This window comes from Curcuma longa, chromosome 18, assembly GCF_044706935.1.
Source record: "Curcuma longa cultivar G26 ecotype Majalengka, Jawa Barat chromosome 18, ITB_CL_G26_1.1, whole genome shotgun sequence".
NCBI classification, from domain to species: Eukaryota; Viridiplantae; Streptophyta; class Magnoliopsida; order Zingiberales; family Zingiberaceae; genus Curcuma; species Curcuma longa.
In genome coordinates, this window is record NC_133878.1 from 4042215 (window position 1) to 4046359 (window position 4145).

Here is a 4145-nt window from a genome sequence, read left to right on the forward strand (position 1 = left end):
TGCTAGACTACACGATCTAATCATCGGGATTCTACCAATTTTTCTCAAAAATACTCTAGATATAAAAGAGTGAGAGCTACCAGTATCAATTAAAGTATCTGCATATATGGAATAGATAGAAACCATACCCCTGATGACCGATCCATCGGCCCGCTGTGCATCCTCCCGAGTAATAGCATAGACACGTCCAACCTCTGTACTGGACGGCTACGCAACCGGCTGAGAGGTAGAAGGCCTCCACTCCGTCGGAATTTGACTCGGAGGTGCTGAAGTCAGAAACTGAGGCTGTTGTGGAGGTAGCATGTAAGACTGAGGTACGGCTGGTAGATACTGCTGAGTAGGATAATGAGTCTCTGGACCAGTAGGGTACTGAAATGCTGTCGGTAAAGCTGGATGATCTCTCCCCTGAAGCATGTATATCTGTGGCTGAGACGGTAGGGGTCGCTGCTGCTGATGAGCTCTGGTCCTCTGTGTCCTCTGAGATCGCTGCTGTGTAGGGCGTCCTCCAGAAGATGCAACATCAGTAGACTCCAGTTGAGCCTTCAGAGTACACTCTCTGACCGTATGACCCAAAAGTTTACAATAGTAACAGATAGACTGATTTAGTGGGCAATCACCTATCATATGACTATGCGATCTGCAGCGATTACACTTCTTATTCTTATCTTTCTGGTTCGGATATGAGGTACTACGAAACTGTCCTCTAGACGACTGTCCAGTCCTCTGTCTCTTCTGAGATGTCGACTGAGAGTCCTGACTCTTCGTCTTACCGCGAGCACTCTGCTTCCCAGTCTCTTTCTCTCGAGCTATCTGCTGCTGGGTCAACTCGATAGAAAGTGCTCGATCTAAGGCCTCTCTGTACGAGTGGAAAGAAGACCCGGACATCCGAACTCGTATATATGTGGAAAGGCCCTGCATAAACTGAACCATCCGGTCCTCGTCCTGTGCCACCAGTTGTGGACAAAACTCTGAGAGTTTAGTGAATTCTGTATTATATTCTGTAACAGACCTCTCTCCTTGCTTCAGACTCAAGAACTTCTGGCGGCGTGCCATGCGGAAGGTCAGCAGGAAAAAACTCTCTCTCGAAAGCCTCTCTGAAAGATGTCCATGTCACCTCCTGAGCTCCTAAAATGATCTTCTGAGTCTTCCACCAGGTAAGAGCCTGGTCTCGAAGATGATATGCAGCCAATCCAACCTTTTCTGCCTTCGTACAAGACATATACTCGAAAGTATCAGTAAGATTCTCCATCCATGACCGAGCCATCCACGAGTCAGATCCCCCGTGAAATAATGTGAAGTGTTCTTTGGCCGACTTGGCCAAAGTCATAATACGACTTCTGTCAGCCGGAGCAGATGTAGGCGTATAATCGGAGGAATCCCCTGGGCCTGACAACTCTGCTCTCCGGTAGGAATATTACATTTTGATCCCGTATATCCCTCTCCTCCTCAATAATATCTGGCTCCTCTGACCTATCAGGTCGTCTCAGGGGTTGACCTCGTCCTCGGGGTATAGGAGCCATATAATCAAATGGTACCTGATATATAACCAGTATAAATTTTCTAACAAACTAGAGAAATATACCAAAATACTTATAGATTATTGCCTGGAGATCTTTTGCCATGCCATTCCCATCTCACAATCTGGATCGAGCAACCGAAAGTTCCGATAAACCTACGATACGATGACAAAACCGAAAGAAAACTAAACCATGCAACCTAAGACTTAATCTACATGATTAAATGCTCCGATAAACTCAAAATACGATAAACATAGCGTAAACCTATGCTCTGATACCACTAAATTGTCACGACCCGAGAGATAGCCAGTCCGAAAAATTTTGACAGCATCTCCCCAGTATCCATGACAATTCCATGAATACAAACATATATATAAGGCCCACACGGTCTATCCATACTACAAAATATGGATTTATACAAGTAAATAAAAGTAAAGGTGACCCACACAGCCACTTACACATCCTACACATGCATAATAAAGAAATTCTAAATTTATACTACCAATATCGAATAAACTCGTAAAGTAACGAAAATCCGATGTTTGCATAAGTGGAAACATAACAAGTACAACTATGAAATCATGAAATAGAAACATGCTATAGTTTCAAAAACACCAATACGAAATCGAAAATCTGATAGTGCAGAAAGTAAACAAGCTACACATATGGTACCACAAACATACTACAAACATGTCCACACACACACACAGAAATCTTCTTCGACTGTGAGATGGTATGTCTGGCAGGATCTCCTCGGCATCAACTGTAAGCTCCTGCCTGATATCTGGGAAGACATAAAAATCTCAGAGTCCAAATAGTGAGTACAAAAATACTCAGTGGATAATATTGAAAGATAGTGTAGATCAAATATCAAGATAATAGATACATACCAAATCAACATGTGATCAATATATATAGGTAATTAACAACTAACATGGATCCCATGTAATGCATCATATGAATGACATGTCACGCATAATGCAATAAACAAGAATCAACCAAGTATACAACTAAAATGCAGTATACGTATGGTCCAGTACATATATATCATGCACATGATGCACATATGCATGATGCAACTACCTACACTTGCTCCAGCACTCATGTATATATATGAGTCTGAGGGTGCCCGACATCCAATGGCCATAGCTCCAGCCCTACCATAAAGTAGCCTGGTGACCCAATCAGTAGGTAGCCATATATAGCTACGTACATCCTATGTCCGATATCTGTCTACTAACACTCGTCTCTGAGTATCATCCATATACTCTACGAGTACCACCCCTAACTGGTGTTGAGACTAAATCATCGACTCGGCTGCGTACACTGCCATACAGCCACCATCACCATGATGGGAATAGGGTATCATAACCACATATATAGTAATGCCACTAAAGGCCAACTACCATCATGATAGACTTACATCATTGGGATTTACAATCGTTATCATGCATCATGATGAGATGCTCAAATCATAGTAATCTGCATCTACCATGCTAATCAACATGCGTAGGTATAAAAGCCTAATGATCACAGGTATCATAAGTAAAGAAAACTCTAACCTCTAATGATCATAGGTATCATAAGCCAGGATATAAACAATAATCCCAAAGATCAAAGAATTCATATGAATAGGGACTGTAAACACAAAGATATAAGAAACTGATACAACAACATTGATTATCAAGGATCAATGGTATCAAGGGCAAGCATGAAGGAAACATAAGTAACATAAGTGTCTAATCCACATCTAAGAATAGGAAAGTGATCAAGAGACTAATCAACAATCATAAAGAATAAAACATGCACTAGAAACAGGAATGAACTATATTGACCAAATACAGAAAATTACCCACCAGATATATCACAATCTAAAATACTAAAACCACCCGAAATATATCCTCGTATAGTATCAAACTCCACGTATCTCTCAGGGTCCTGCAAGAAGAGTAATAAAATCCCTAAATGCCAAGATACATCACAGAAACCCTAATCAAACCAAGGTTAGTTTAATTCTATTCAATTAACCTATTTCAGGTTAGACTAATCTAACCATTAGGTTTCTATTATTAGGATTTAATCAAACAATCAATTAGCTATATTAACAACTTAATACAACTAATTTCATATGTAATCAATCGCCTAATAATATCCATGAACAGAATATGATTAAATTCATTTACCCCACTTAGTTAACCTAACCATATCACTATAATCTAACTAAATATTTAGGTTAACCTTTCATAAGAAATAAATAACATGCTTCTTCAATTATCAGTTTCAAAAGAAAGTTAGGAAGTATACTGAAAAGACTAGGTCTTTTTATATAAACATTTATGAAATAAGAAATCATGATTTGGTCAAATGATTGCAATAGGTAATTTTGCAATAAAGTCCTCTTAGTTCACACTGTAGATAACTTGGTGTCTGTGAGACACAGAAGACCATGATTATCAGTCCCCTGTGAATTATAAACTAAGGCTCACAACCAAGATGGTGTTGGACAACCCATCGGGAACGGTTGTAGTGTAATTCGGTTACTGTCTGTCTTGACTGTAGAATTACACTAGTGCACTTTGTGTGTATTGAGTAGGACCATTGAGGTTGTTCAATTTACTCTGACTCACA

General features: G+C 40.0%; 1 pseudogene; it reads right to left on the reverse strand.

Annotated features, from left to right (window-relative positions):
- Window positions 1-207: 207 nt before the first annotated feature.
- LOC141812284 (uncharacterized) lies at window positions 208-1622 on the reverse strand (annotated as a pseudogene).
- Between the last annotated feature and the right edge of the window lie 2523 nt (window positions 1623-4145).